Source organism: Polypterus senegalus, chromosome 3, assembly GCF_016835505.1.
Source record: "Polypterus senegalus isolate Bchr_013 chromosome 3, ASM1683550v1, whole genome shotgun sequence".
In the NCBI taxonomy this organism is placed as follows: Eukaryota; Metazoa; Chordata; class Cladistia; order Polypteriformes; family Polypteridae; genus Polypterus; species Polypterus senegalus.
Genome location: NC_053156.1, coordinates 287,997,940 through 288,013,452, shown reverse-complemented (window position 1 = coordinate 288,013,452; position 15,513 = coordinate 287,997,940). Strand labels below are relative to the sequence as shown.

The 15,513-nt window shown below is 40.3% G+C and overlaps 1 protein-coding gene across 1 annotated transcript in view; it reads right to left on the bottom strand.

Moving 5' to 3' along the window:
- Positions 1-13,774, bottom strand: part of LOC120526709 (butyrophilin-like protein 8) — a 37,394-nt gene extending 23,620 nt beyond the window's left edge. Inside the window, exon 1 of the mRNA XM_039749866.1 lies at positions 13,614-13,774. The gene's annotated coding sequence lies outside the window, so the exon portion shown is untranslated. The remainder of the gene's footprint in view (positions 1-13,613) is intronic.
- Positions 13,775-15,513: the final 1,739 nt, after the last annotated feature.

The window sequence follows — 15,513 nt, the reverse complement described above, 5'->3', positions numbered from 1 at the left end:
ACAGCAGCCAGAACTGAACCAAAGTGCTGTACAAGAAAGGGTAAAGAAGCAGTTCAAATATACCGTATGTACACAGCACAAAAATGCAAGAATAACCAACCATTACATAAAAGATAAACTTAAAATACACATACATACATATTTCTAATCATGAATGTACATGAGCCAACATATGCAAACAATGTCAACCTCTTGCAGGGTCAAATGGCGGCAAGAAGAAATAAGACTTTAATGATGACTTAAAAATGACCTGTGTTGGAGCAGAGCTCATATAATAAGGTGAGCCATTCCAGAGAAGAGGAGCAGCCACCACAAACACCCGATTCCTCCTTTGTTTCAGCCTCGGCCTTGGCACAACTAAGAGCATTGGGCTAGTAGACCGCAGAGCTCTTGTTGGCACATACAAGTGAAGAGGTTCCAAGAGGCAAGATGGGGCTGATCCACTCAAACATTTGAAAACAAGAAATAGAATTTTAAAATCAATTCTGAAATGGACCAGAAGCCAATGAAGCGAGGTCAGTACAGTGATCCCTCACTATATCATGCTTCGACTTTCGCGGCTTCACTCCATCACGGATTTTAAATGTAAGCATATCTAAATATATATCATGGATTTTTCATTGGTTCGCGGATTTCTGCAGACAATGGGTCTTTTAATATATGGTACATGCTTCCTCAGTTTGTTTGCCCAGTTGATTTCATATAAGGGACGCTATTGGCGGATGGCTGAGAAGCTACCCAATCAGAGCATGTATTACGTATTAAATAACACTCCTCAATGATATACGATATGCTTCCCACACTTAAAAGCTCTAACAGCCCATATTGATTTTTGATTGTTTGCTTTTCTCTGTCCCTCTCACTCTCTCTGACATTCTCTGCTCCTGACAGAGGGGGTGTGAGCAGAGGGGCTGTTTGCACAGTGGCTGTTTGCTTAGAAGATACGGATGATCCTCTAAAAAAAGCTGAGACTACCTTCACATGATCCCTTCAGCTGCCCTATTGATTTTTGATTGTTTACTTTACTCTCTCTCCCTCTCTGACATTCTCCGCTCCTGACGCGCACTCCTTTGAAGAGTTAGATATGTTTGCATTCTTTTAATTGTGAGAAAGAACTGTCATCTCTGTCTTGTCATGGAGCACAGTTTAAATTTTTGACTAAAGGGTGTTATTTCATGTCTAGAGGGCTCTAATAATGTTAAAAACGTATTTAGAAGGTCGTAAACAGGTTTTCTATGCTCTAACTGTGAAAATATTAGATTTATAAATAAAGAATCCTACTTCGTGGAAATTCATTTATCTGTCTGGAGCGGATTAACCGCGATAAATGAGGTTTTACTGTATAACTGTGCGGAGGATATTTATAAACAGTGTAGGAGAGTTTCTAAGGGCTTAAAAGATATAAAAATAACCATACAAACATATGGTTTCTACTTCGCGGATTTTCACCTATCGCGGGGGGTTCTGGAACGCAACCCCCGCGATCGAGGAGGGATTACTGTATTGGTGAAATATGGCCACACTTACAAGAGCCATTCAATAAGTGATCACCAAAGTTGTGGAATAGTTGTAGGTGTCGTAACTGAACAACACCTACATACAAAGAACTGCAATAGTCCAAATGAGATGTTATAAAAGCTTGGATGGCCTTTTCAAGATCACAGAAAGAAAGAAAAGCCTTTACCTTAAAGTCTCAGCTGGAAAAAGCTTCATTTAACCTCACAATTTATATGTTTGTCGAGTTTGAATGAGCTGTCACAGATCACACCTGGGCTAACTGAAGGTTTATGATACATACTGTATATGTCAAGGGATCCAAGAGCAACATCAGAGACACTCAAACCTTCTTAACGTTTGTAAACCATGATCACAGTTTTATTATTATTTAGTTTAAGAAGATGCATTACCATCCAGGTTTTAATATCATTCAAGCACGCATGGAGGGTCTGTATTTTCTCGCTTTGATTATAGTGGCAAATATATTTAAGTGTCATCAGTATAGAGAAGCCATACTTGTTAACAATGGAGCCTAAAGGTAACATGCCTATCAAAAAGAGAACTGGTTCAAGGATGGAACAGCACAAGTAAGAGGAGCTACAGAGGATGAGAACTCACCCAAATGAATAGAAACACTCCTATTTCTTAGATAAGATTTAAACCATCTCAGGGCATTACCTTGGATGCCTACATACTGTTCAAGGCAGGATATAAGAATCATAAGATCCACGGCATCAAAAGCTGAGGTAAGATCTAGCAGTACAAGAATGGCAGAACCTCCAGCATTAGTAATTGGGAACTGTTAACCTTTATCAAGGATGTTTTAGTGCTGCAAGAATATCTGTATCTGGATTGGAATTTTTCCAGAATACTCTTTTCATCTAGAAATGTTTGAGTTAGGCCAACTTTTTCTAAGACTTTAGATAAAAAAGGCAGTTTAGAAATTGTCCTGAAACTTGACACATTAGAGGGTCCTTATTTTGTTTTTTATAATACCAACCAGAAATCAAGCTAGCATTTATTAAGGTAACAATACTTGGTCTGACAGAATCAAAAAACCCTTAGCTAATCAAGAGGGGACATTGACCAGGGGGCAATTTGTAGGATTCAGGCGTTGCACCAAATCAGACAACAGAGATGACAACACGCACAGGCACAAAGTGGTCAAAGACAGCTGAACACACTATGGGAAGAGATGAATCCTTAGCAAGCAGTGAAACCGATGACCTAATAACGGTAATCTTATTTACAAAAAAATCTCCGTTTGGAGAGTAATTTGGGGTATGCGACAAATGACAAATTCCTAATACAAGAAATTATATATGGCGATTAAAGGATTTAAAATCACAAAAAAAATTGATTTGTAATTATTACATCTACCCAAAGAAAACATTTTTAAAGTTAAGTTTAAAATCTGTTAGTTCAGTTTCAAAATAAATAAAAAAGACGGTTTATGGAAGTGCAGCTTTCAATAATGCCAATTTTTACATTTCTTTAGAAAAGCAAACGATATAATATCTATTAAGCAATTTAAGAGATTTTCTTTACTTTTTTTGATAAGTACATACTTATAAGTTAGGGTACCAGGGTAAACATTTGAAAGTTTAATAACTTAGCAGCAGTGTAGAACAAAATTAAGAAAACACAATTCAAGACAGACAATGGAAATGAAGGTATGAACTGTATAGTAAGCTGGATCATTTAAAAAATTGTTCAATACAAACAATTTCAAAAGTTTCTTTTACTGAGAACTCAAAGGTTTAGACCGTCATTTTCATGCCTGTTGATTGTTATGTTGTGTTATTGATCATAATTTATTTTGTAACATAATAAATTAATGTCATTAACGGAATTTTCCTTTATTGAACGAGGTTCCAGAAATAATGTCAGACATGCCGTTTAGTACAAAAGTACCATACAAATAACTTCAAATATTTTGAATGATAGAATTCACTATAATAGCAGTTAGAGCAACCACATTCATATTTAGTAAGGTGTTTCCTTAATCTAAAAATATGTTATGCTCTCTTTCTTTTAACTATATCGAATCCTGACTCAGAAATTATAAAACTGTTTTTGTTTCTAAAAGTAAATACGAGAATAATACCATAAAGAGAAACTCGGATTCTTGCCTCGTAATTGCAGGAAGTCATATTAATATCGTCGTTTAGGGTTACAGGGTAAATCAACGTTACTAGTTTTTCAACGAAAGCGATGCGACAGAGGACGGACGCGAATGCTGGAGGCATGGCGTGGAAGGCTGGAGGCACGGAAGGCCGGGGGCATGGAAGGCCGAGTCTGCGACCTGCAGCTGGATACAATTGTCATGGGGTCATCTCCTAGGGTCCGTTGATGTGACATGCACAACTTTGACTCTCAAAGTCCATTAGGGGTTCAACCCCTGGGGTCGGTTGAATTTCACATCCTGAGCTGAGCCCCATTAGACATCACTGTGGCCACAACACTTTTATTTGTAGAAGCACCTCAGTCTCCAATCCAAACTCAGTGGGCCAAATCACCTAACCATTACCACATCAACTATGCAAGTACAATCAATCCAAATTACCTTCTCCATGCAATATGCAAGCATCAGAGAGTGGGAAAAGAAAGAGCACAGACGGAATAGATGAAGGAGACGAGGAAGAAAGAAACACATTTCAAACAAGATAAGAGAACACAGTCACTTGAATCTTTAGGACTTTGGATCACGATAGGCAGGTTAGGCCGAGCTTTCTGTTTGCCTTTGCCGAGTTTTCCACAAAAGTCCATGTACTATGTAGTTTGCTAGACCACAGAGGTGAAAGGAATTTTTTGTGTTTCTCTTCCTAATATTTATATGGTACTGCAAACAGTATTTACTGTAACAATTTCATTTTTGATGTCTCATTACTGTATACATAGAATTATATGTGGGTTTTTTTTGTATTTTTTTTTTTTTTATTCCCTTGTGGCACTAGCTATACTATTCTTTATTTCATAGGAGAACATTCCATTTTGATGCAAGAGTTTTGCCTTTTTTCAACACAGTATCAAATTAGTACTCACTGTGTTTTTATTATGTTTGTGTTTGCGTGCCATGGTCTAAATTTCCAACCTTTTTTCCCCTGAGAGCTACTTTTACAAAATGGAAGTGGCAGAGAGCTACTCCTGTTCTCTAACATTTATTCTCATAGCTTACTTCAACAACAACATTTATTTGTATAGCACATTTTCATACAAATAATGTAGCTCAAAGTGCTTTACATGATGAAGAAAAGAGAAATAAAAGACAAAGTAAGAATTAGAATAAGACAACACTGATTAACATCGAATAAGAGTAAGGTCCGATGGCCAGGGAGGACAGAAAAAATAAAAAATACTCCAGACGGCTGGAGAGAAAAAATTTAAATTTGCAGGGGTTCCAGGCCAGTCTCCTCTGGGCATTCTACCTAACATAAATGATCAGTCCTCTTTGTATTTAGGGTTATCTTGGAAGGACTTGATGATGATGGTCATGTAGACTTTTAATCCATCAATGTAGGAACATCACGGTGTTTTGATTAGGTGGTGATGGAGCAGATCGCCAGCACAGAAAACCGGAAAAGAAACAGAAGAGAGAGTAGGGGTCAGTATGGATTTTGGAGCCCCCATGAATAATTATTATAATTAATTGAACATACAGAGTATCAGGATTAAATGAAGGTGGAGTTAGGAGAAAGCCATGTTAAAGTAATGTGTTTTCAGCAGTGTTTTAAAGTGCTCTACTGTATTAGCCTGGTGAATTCCTATTGGCAGGCTATTCCAGATTTTAGATGCATAACAGCAGAAGGCCATCCGTCTCACCGCTTCTTTTAAGTTTAGCTCTTGGAATTCTAAGCTTTGATCTTTGAAGAGCTAAGGTTATGATTTGGAATATAAGGTGCAGATTATTTAAGGCTTTGTAAACCCTAAGCAGTATTTTAAAGTCAATTTTGAATGACACAGGTAACCAGTGTAGTGACATCAAAACTGGAAAAATGTGTTCGGATTTTCTTTTCCTAGTTAGGATTCTAGCAGCTGCATTCTGCACTCGTTGCAAATGATTTATGTCTTTTTTGGGTAGTCCTGAGAGGAGTGCGTTACAGTAATCTAGTCGACTGAAAACAAAAGCGTGAACTAATTTCTCAGCATCTTTCAATGATATAAGAGGTCTAATTTTTGCTATGTTTCTTAAGTGAAAAAATGCTGTTCTAGTGGTCTGATTAATATGCGATTTAAAATTCAGGTTACAGTCAACAGTTACTCCTAAATTCTTTACCTCCGTCTTTACTTTTAATCCTAATGCATGAAGTTTATTTCTAATAATCTCTTTGTCTCCATTATTGCCAATTACTAACATTTCTGCTTTCTCTTTATTTAGCTTGAGAAAATTACTATTCATCCAATTAGAAACACAAGTAAGACATTGTGTTAGTGAATTAATAGTGTCGGGGTCATCAGGTGCTATTGATAAGTACAGCTGTGTGTCATCAGCATAGCTGTGGTAGCTCACGTTGTGCCCTGAGATAATCTGACCTAACGGAAGCATGTAGATTGAGAAGAGCAGCAGACCCAGGATAAAGCCTTGTGGAACACCATATTGGATATCATGTGTCTTTGAGTTGTAATCACCACAACTAACAAAGAATTTTCTACCTGCCAGGTAGGATTCAAACCAATTTAACCAATTTACTTCATCCCAAACAAACTGAATAAGCTTGTTTTGCCTGAACATTTACACAATGTTGGTGTCCACAACTCACATTTTGCATTAAAACATCCCAAAAAAATATTTAGTTTACCTGCAAGTGCATTTTGTATGTCTGTATGCATTTCCTACTGTATCTCACACTATTGAATTAAAACATGAATGCTGTCAAAAAAACAATGGAATTCCAAATCCACAGATCTGACTTATTCATTTGTCATTTTGTCACATGTCACTGTGTCACTTTATTCACAGGTCCAGTTGCATGTGTGATGTGTTTTTAGTTAGTCAGATGACTGGCACTGCATGGAGTCAACAAGAGAGGCAGGTATATGGTGGAGTGGAGCCACTGAGGTTAGCTCTTATGGAGTCATTTCAATGTTCGTCTGTCAGTCTTGTTCTGCACTTTGACTTAATGACATTCATGTCAGACGCACAGAGGTATGGAGACCCAAACAAAGCAGACATTTTCAGAGCTGCTTGGTGAAGATTCTTATAGTTATCTGTCTCTACTAAGCTCCAGAAATGCTGAGAATGCTGTTGAGACTTTAACTGCACATTAGTTTAAAGGTTTACTAATATATAATATGTAAAATCCAATGTCTGTCTGTCTGCTTTTTGCAAGAGGACTACTTAACAGATTAGATTTGTGACTTCTCTGTTTCCGTTAAGTATCACAGTTTGCTTGCGGTACCAATTTATTTGTGTGAATCCGAGATCCACGCAGCGGGCCGAATGGAGGGGCCTTAACTCTGCTTAGCTAGCGAACGAGAGAACAATTGAATTCAACTTTGTATGATATTTAAAATAAAGTGTTACTTAGGTCTTGATGAGTTTGAGTCTGGATATTCTCTTAAATGTATGTCACATTGAAAAGATAGATTGTGATTCAGATTGCGGATTGTGATTTTGTGTTAAAAGGATCGTGATATGATTTTTTGGAAAGATCAGTCAGTCAGTCATTGTCCAACCCGCTATGTACAATACAATACAATACAATTTATTTTTGTATAGCCCAAAATCACACAAGAAGTGCTGCAATGGGCTTTAACAGGCTCTGCCTCTTGACAGCCCCCCAGCCTTGACTCTTTAAGAAGACCAGAAAAAACTCCCAAAAAGACCCTTGTAGGGAAAAAAAGGAAGAAACCTTGGGAAAGGCAGTTCCCAAAGGGTATCAGCAAGAGTGAAAGGGAAGGTCTACAGGACGGAAGTGAGACCAGCTATGTTATATGGGTTGGAGACGGTGGCACTGACCAGAAAGCAGGAGACGGAGCTGGAGGTGGCAGAGTTAAAGATGCTAAGATTTGCACTGGGTGTGACGAGGATGGATAGGATTAGAAATGGGGACATTAGAGGGTCAGCTCAAGTTGGACGGTTGGGAGACAATGTCAGAGAGGAAAGATTTTGTTGGTTTCGACATATGCAAAGGAGAGACACTTGGTATATTGGGAGAAGGATGCTAAGGATAGAGCTACCAGGGAACAGGAAAAGAGGAAGGCCTAAGTGAAGGTTTATGGATGTGGTGAGAGAGGACATGCAGGTGATGGGTGTGACAGAACAAGATGCAGATGAAGATGATCCGCTGTGGCAACCCCTAACAGGAGCAGCCGATAGAAGAAGAAGAACAAGTATTCTGAGCAAACTTTAAAGAGAGCCTTTTTATATTTTTTAACACTCTCTGTCCATGCAGTTTGAAAGACATGTAGCTTTGTTGTTCTCCATCTCCGCTCCAGTTTTCAACAATCTAATTTAAGAGCTCGAGTGTTTTCATTAAACTAGGGAGAGTTTCTATGTGCTTTGATCACTTTTGTTTTAAGGGGAGTCACTGTGTCCAGAGCATCTCTTAAGGTCACATTATAATGTGATGTTAGCTGATCTAAATATATATCCTAACCCAGGGTCATGAGGGTATGTCAATCCCAGCGCACAAGGCAGGAACAAACCCCAGGCAGGGTGCCAGCCCACCACAGGGCACACACACCCACCAAGCACACACTAGGGACAATTAAGGATTGCCAATGCACCTAACCTGCATGTCTTTGGACTGTGGGAGGAAACCAGAGCACCCAGAAGAAACCCACGCAGACACAGGGAGAACATGCAAACTCCACACAGGGAGGACCCGGGAAGCAAACCCAGGTCTTCTTATTGCAAGGCAGCAGCGCTACCACTGCACCACCGTGCCAACCTGGAAAGTTCGCCCAAAATCAAGTTTTCAAATTTATGTAGGATTCATTAACCCTTTGCCAAGCTACTTGGAAAGGGTTTGCGAGCAACATGTTGGAGACCCCTGGTCTAAAGTTTTTAGTTTTGAAGACCAAATAATAAGTCTTTGTGTAAATATTTCTTCAGCAAAAATGTGTTTATTCCTTGTGTATTTAAGGTTTTGGAAAAGTGGCATTTGATTATAGGTTTTGTTTGTACAGCTTTGGGGAAATGGTGTAGTATTCTGAGACATGTGTGCATCTGATTGGAAAGAACTGTTGTGACAAAGGCGCTATACGAGCACTAAACCCAACACAGAAAGACATAGGAGGCACACCTATAAAACAAGTAAATGTTTTATTTTTCTTTTCTTCTGCCTGTGGGCAATGCCTTCCCCATTCCCACAGGAACAACACAGTCCCACAAACACGGCATAAATACAACAATACTTTTCTCTTCTTTATCTCCTCCACTCCTATCCAGCAAGCTTTGTCTACCTCCAACGAACTCTGGCTCCCAGACTGGTGGCTGTTGGCTCCCTTTAAAGCCCACCTGGAATTGCTCCAGGTGTTTGATGACCCATTTCCGGCTGCACTTCCGGGTGTGGCGGAAGAACCACCCACATGGGCCCAGGAACCACTGCAGAACCCTGTGGTGGTGACCACGGACCCCAACAGGTTTGAGTTCCAAAATCCCATGCCTGTGGCCCTGATGCAACCCAGGGGGGCTGCCATTTAGCATTCCAGAGGAGGCACTGTCCTTACCAGTCTTGCTCCCTCCCGGTCCATAGAATGAGGAGGCGTCCTGGCCGGCCAAGAACCCCGGCCATCTGTGACACTGTATTAAGTCATAAATGAGGATAACAAAAAGAATTTTACACAGAATTAAAAATAGCACTTGTTATAGCCCTCCCCACTGACTCAGCACCTTAACACGGTGTAACAAGAGGGTTATTTGAGCCAATATAATTTGTGAAATTTATTTCACAAAGCCACGCAAATCGCAAAGCCATGAAATTCAGCTGAGAGACAGACTGCCAGAGAGATGGACAAATGGCAGCTTTAAGTCAGGTTAGATGGGCAGAAGACATGTGAAGGACACACAGAACAGAACAAGATGCAAATGAAGATGATCCGCTGTGGCAACCCCTAACGGGAGCAGCCGAAAGGAGAAGAAGCAGGCTGTTTTAAAAAGTGCTGATGTCTGCTTGACCGATATGGTTAAAGAAACCCAACGTCTGTGATAAATTCTATAAATATGTAAATACATTCACCTAAAGGATTATTAGGAACACCTGTTCAATTTCTCATTAATGCAATTATCTAATCAACCAATCACATGGCAGTTGCTTCAATGCATTTAGGGGTGTGGTCCTGGTCAAGACAATCTCCTGAACTCCAAACTGAATGTCAGAATGGGAAAGAAAGGTGATTTAAGCAATTTTGAGCGTGGCATGGTTGTTGGTGCCAGACAGGCCTGTCTGAGTATTTCACAATCTGCTCAGTTACTGGGATTTTCACGCACAACCATTTCTTGGGTTTACAAAGAATGGTGTGAAAAGGGAAAAACATCCAGTATGCGGCAGTCCTGTGGGTGAAAATGCCTTGTTGATGCTAGAGGTCAGAGGAGAATGGGCCGACTGATTCAAGCTGATAGAAGAGCAACTTTGACTGAAATAACCACTCGTTACAACCGAGGTATGCAGCAAAGCATTTGTGAAGCCACAACACGCACAACCTTGAGGCGGATGGGCTACAACAGCAGAAGACCCCACCGGGTACCACTCATCTCCACTACAAATAGGAAAAGGAGGCTACAATTGCATGAGCTCACCAAAATTGGACAGTTGAAGACTGGAAAAATGTTGCCTGGTCTGATGAGTCTCGATTTCTGTTGAGACATTCAAATGGTAGAGTCAGAATTTGGCGTAAACAGAATGAGAACATGAGTCCATCATGCCTTGTTACCACTGTGCAGGCTGGTGGTGGTGGTGTAATGGTGTGGGGGATGTTTTCTTGACACACTTTAGGCCCCTTAGTGCCAATTGGGCATCGTTTAAATGCCACGGGCTACCTGAGCATTGTTTCTGACCATGTCCATCCCTTCATGACCACCATGTACCCATCCTCTGATGGCTACTTCCAGCAGGATAATGCACCATGTCACAAAGCTCGAATCATTTCAAATTGGTTTCTTGAACATGACAATGAGTTCACTGTACTAAAATGGCCCCCACAGTCACCAGATCTCAACCCAATAGAGCATCTTTGGGATGTGGTGGAACGGAGCTTCGTGCCCTGGATGTGCATCCCACAAATCTCCATCAACTGCAAGATGCTATCCTATCAATATGGGCCAACATTTCTAAAGAATGCTTTCAGCCCCTTGTTGAATCAATGCCATGTAGAATTAAGGCAGTTCTGAAGGCGAAAGGGGGTCAAACACCGTATTAGTATGGTGTTCCTAATAATCCTTTAGGTGAGTGTATGTAAGTGGTTGTAATGACAAGGATCCAGCACGACATCAGAAGCAAACCTATGCAACCAACATTCCATGCTACTGGATGGGATATCTGAAGTCAGCATCCACCCACTTGGCTGGGATGTCTCTTGACCTCTCCAGTTTGAATATGTCAGTCAGTCAGTCAGTAATTATCCAACCCGCTATATCCTAACACAGTGTCACGGGGAGCTGCTGGAGCCAATCCCAGCCAACACAGGGCGCAAGGCAGGAACAAACCCTGGGCAGGGCGCCAAGCCACTGCAGGGCGCACACACAAACACACACACCCACACACCAAGCACACACTAGGGACAATTTAGGATGAATATGTATGTATATGATTATATGGAGGGGAATGAATTGTTACCTTTTAAAGCAAGTTAAATACATATACAGTATCTCTTTTTGTACTACATTTTTCTTTTGTAATTATTTTCCACCCTGGGTACAAAATGGAGGGTGGCATGGTGGCACAATGGTAGCGCTGCTGCCTCGCAGTTAGGAGACATGGGTTTGCTTCCCGGGTCCTCCCTGCATGGAGTTTGCATGTTCTCCCCGTGTCTGCGTGAGTTTCCTCCCACAGTCCAAAGACATGCAGGTTAGGTGGATTGGCGATTCTGAATTGGCCCTAGTGTGTGCTTGGTGTGTGGGTGTGTTTGTGTGTGTCCTGCGGTGGGTTGGCACCCTGCCCAGGACTGGTTCCTGCCTTGTGCCCTGTGTTGGCTGGGATTGGCTCCAGCAGACCCCCGTGACGCTGTGTTCGGGTTCAGCGGGTTAGAAGATGGATGGATGGATGGTACAAAATGGATGTTATTGGTTCTAGCCTGTTCTGCATTAAGAAACACATCCCAGGGGAGAAAGAGCACCACCTGCTGGATACACACAGTGAAGTGGTTTGCAGGATCAATGATTCTCTGAGTGATAACGTCAGAAGTCATGTACTCCTGGCAGGGCAAACCCATGGCGGCAAGGTTAGCAGAAAGGTTAGAGTTGTGGTCCGAACTAAGAATGACTTCTCTACCACCGATGCCAACAACTGAATGAAAATAAGACTACAGACAGGCACAACTGTTTTGGCTTACATCTTAGGAAATTTGATCTTGTAAAGAATCTTAAGTGTCATTTGTGCTAAGAAAAGAGATGTGTCCTCTTTCCTAAACCAAAATACCTTTTTTAGCAAAGAAGTTTGTTGAAATTTTGGTTGCACTACAAAATAAACTGAAAGATTATCCATCCATCCATCCATTTTCTAACCCGCTGAATCCGAATACAGGGTCACGGGGGTCTGCTGGAGCCAGTTCCAGCCAACACAGGGCACAAGGCAGGAACCAATCCTGGGCAGGGTGCCAACCCACCACAGAAGTGAAAGATTAATTGTCCATAAAGCTGAAAATAAAAGTGTGTGACAATAAAACTAATCCATGACTGACTGTCTATTATAGAAACATACTAAAAATAGATAGGCATTCTGAGACTAATTTGAGAATAGATAGATAGATAGATAGATAGATAGATAGATAGATAGATAGATAGATAGATAGATAGATAGATAGATAGATAGATAGATAGATAGATAGATAGAACTTCATTTGTCCACCAGGAGGAAATCTGGCATAGCTGACTAGTTGAAGTCATAGTGGACTTGACAGTATCAGTTGCCAGACAGCCTTCAGAAGCCATTAAGAAGGCAAACAGAATGTCAGGTTATATAGCGCCTTGTTGTGTGGAGTTCAAGTCACAGGACGTTCTGCTCAGTCTTTATAACGCATTATTGATGCCTCATCTGGAGTACTGGGTTCAGTTTTGGTCTCCAGCCTATAAAAAGGACATAACAGCACTAGAAAAGGTCCAGAGAAGAGCGACTAGGCTGATTAGAGGACTACAGGACTTGAGGTGTGAGGAACAATTAAAAGAGCTGAGCCTTTACAGTTTAAGCAAAAGAAGATTAAGAGGAGACCTGACTAAAATGTTTAAAATATGAAGGGAATTAGTCCAGTGGATCAAGGCTTTAAAATGAGATCAACAAGAACACAGGGACACAGTTGGAAATTTGATACGGGTAAATTTTGCACAAACATTAGGAAGTTTTTCTTTACACAGGCAATTATAGACGGATGCAATCAGTGACCAAGTAGATATTAGGACTTTAGGAACTTTCAAAACTTGACTTGATGTTATTTTGGTAGAATTAAGTGGATAGGACTAGTGAGTTTTGTTGGGCTAAATGGCTTTTTCTCATCTAGGTTGTTCTAATGTTCTCTGAATATGCAGTCATGTAAGAGTAAGCCCAACTCAGTATTTCAAAGGTTTTACATATCACCATATAAATAGCAATCACCATTTTTTTAAAGTAGATAAATCTAACCTCAAGTGACAAAGGTTTCATAACTGATTTGACAATAATTAAGCCCAAATGAGGCCATTTGTTGAAGCACACTTTTCCTGCACTACTTGAGAATGCAGCTGCCTTCAGCCTTATCACAACCAACATACCTGGAGAAATATTTCATGAAAAATTCCATAGGATAGAGCAAAAGTGCATGTATTTGAAAAGTACAGTGGAACAAGTCGGAAAATTTAAAGAAACTAGATAAATGAATGTATCATCTCTTCTAATGAAATTTAGCTAAAAGTTTTACATAATTGACTTAAGGATGAATTCTCATTCTTGTGGTATTTTACGTTCATCAAAAATTCTGCTTACCTGCTTAGACGCCCTCCTGCTGATTCCATTGATATTTCACCTGCTAAATGATTGTGATGAGAGTTTTTCATCAAATTTTATCAAGGAAATTATTTTCAAGAATGCACCAAATGTGAACCACTTTGTTCTTCACTTCAAAGCTTTAGCATCTGGCCGTGATCATTGCTTTGTGTCTGTGTTGTCTAAAGTTCCTGTTAATTAACTGTAGATATAAAGCAAAAACTGAAGTGAAAGTGTACTGTTGACAGTTTTGTGTGCAAATGACACCACCACAGCCACTCTCAAGAGAACAGCACATGATAGCACATGGTAAACTGTTAATATTTAACTACCCTATGATAAAACTATCATAAACATGATCGACAATGTAATTGAAAGCCATTATTGTACTGAACTCAGAGCCCATATAGAGTTACACAACTGCAGTATGTTGGTTATGAACGTAATTCAACATCATCTTAAGTCTAGCAAGGTGTTACGCCCCTTCCAAAAAGGGGAATGATTAATAAAGCATACTCAACACACTGTTTCATTAGCAGTGCCTGAAAAATGAGTGAGGAAAACAGGAATCCATTTTGCATTTGACAGACATCCCCAATCAACTACCTAATCACCTATCAACCTAGATCTGCCAAGTCATTTTCTGAACTTCTTACACAAAGAAATATTTGATTGTCAGCCTTCAGAACTTTACCCATCTTTAAACTACTATTCTATTCTTTAAAAAAAAAAGAACTTTGGACATGAATTCAAACTGCACTAATGCATCCATTTAACATTTGTAGGGTGAGAGCAGGCATCCCGGCCAGATCGGTGGACAGCTCATTTTTAGGGTGGGAGGCCAGTGCAATGACAAGGAAATAAATTTGTAATCGGGCGGCATGATTTAATGGACAGACAGAGAAAGGCCAATGATTGGGAGTGGTTCCAACCCCCCAGTGGCAGAGGTCCTCATATGGTAACACAATCGGGACACCCACAGGGGTGCTTGGGACTTGGAGTCCAGAAGTGCTGCCCTATCAGGGTCCCTGGGAGTCTATAAAGGGCACTGTCTGGGGTGGCCCTCCCTAGTTTATCTATGGCCCATGACATATTGTGACACCTTAAGCATGTCTGACTTAAAAAGAGTTTGCTGCCTCACTTCATTTGAGTCAGAGTCGTGAGGCAGCGGGTAACACTCAGCAGAGGTGCTAAGGAGGAATAATTGTTGGATTTATTGAAGAATTGTAGCTGATTTCTGGAGAGGTGTTTGTGAAATGATGTTTTGAAAGAAAAAATCGCTTTCATTCGTGTGGTGCTTTGCTGTGCCTTGGGTTTGGGGCTCACTGGAGCACCCTGGTGGTCACACACTATATAATCCTTAGGCTATTCCTAAACCTGAAGTACTTTTGGTACAAATATACAATTTATTTCAATCTGTTACATGTGCACTGAACAACATCTAGAGCTGCATATGATAATTTATTAAACTAAATATGTGTTTGTTTAGCATTGAAAACCTACACCACTGACCCTGTGTCACAGATTCCTCTTTTGTACAGGGGAAGGCCAATCGCTAGGTTTCTTTCTGAAAGTGTTCCCCTTTCCTTAGTTATCACACCTGCACTTTATTAGGGAAGTACCCCTTGGCACAGGTATACAAAGATGCTTTCCACAGATCATAATTATTCCCCCTAGAGAAATTCCTCAATAACTGTGGCCCCACTTTTATTCCACTCTGAGTAGAATCCAGTATCCCTTCAACTCAAAAATTAAAGCAATGAAAAATGTAATTAGCATTGTCAGGAACTAATGGTATTTAATTGAAATGGCATTTTCTGCTATTCCACTTGTTATCTTTTGTTATTATAATTTTTTACCTTCTGGCTTTGTTAACAACATTTAACAGTGACATCTACGT